This window comes from Brassica oleracea, chromosome C4 (genome assembly GCF_000695525.1).
Source record: "Brassica oleracea var. oleracea cultivar TO1000 chromosome C4, BOL, whole genome shotgun sequence".
Lineage (NCBI taxonomy): Eukaryota > Viridiplantae > Streptophyta > Magnoliopsida > Brassicales > Brassicaceae > Brassica > Brassica oleracea.
This window is the reverse complement of record NC_027751.1, coordinates 52,134,465-52,134,802: the sequence shown is the minus strand read 5'-3', so window position 1 is coordinate 52,134,802 and position 338 is coordinate 52,134,465.

Below are 338 nucleotides of genomic sequence, written 5' to 3'. Positions count from 1 at the left end.
ACCTTATATGTTATATTTTTCTTATATGTTAGATTTTTTCTTCTATTTTATATTTTGAATTTTTTAAAACGACTTTAAATTACAAAAAATGTAAGTTTTCCTTATGTATACGACTAAAAACATTAAAATGACATGTATCAGTTCGATGGTTGATTTGAAAGCTTTCAACTATGAAGATAAAAGTCAAAATAATTCAACTGTGAAAACAATACTGTTTACTTTTTCAAGAATGTGTTCGAAGGAAAAAATAAGGTTTTTATGTCATAATTTGTTTAATGTCTACTAGAGAACATTATATTAACCTAAAATATAAGAAGTGTGTATTCTTTCCTTAAATA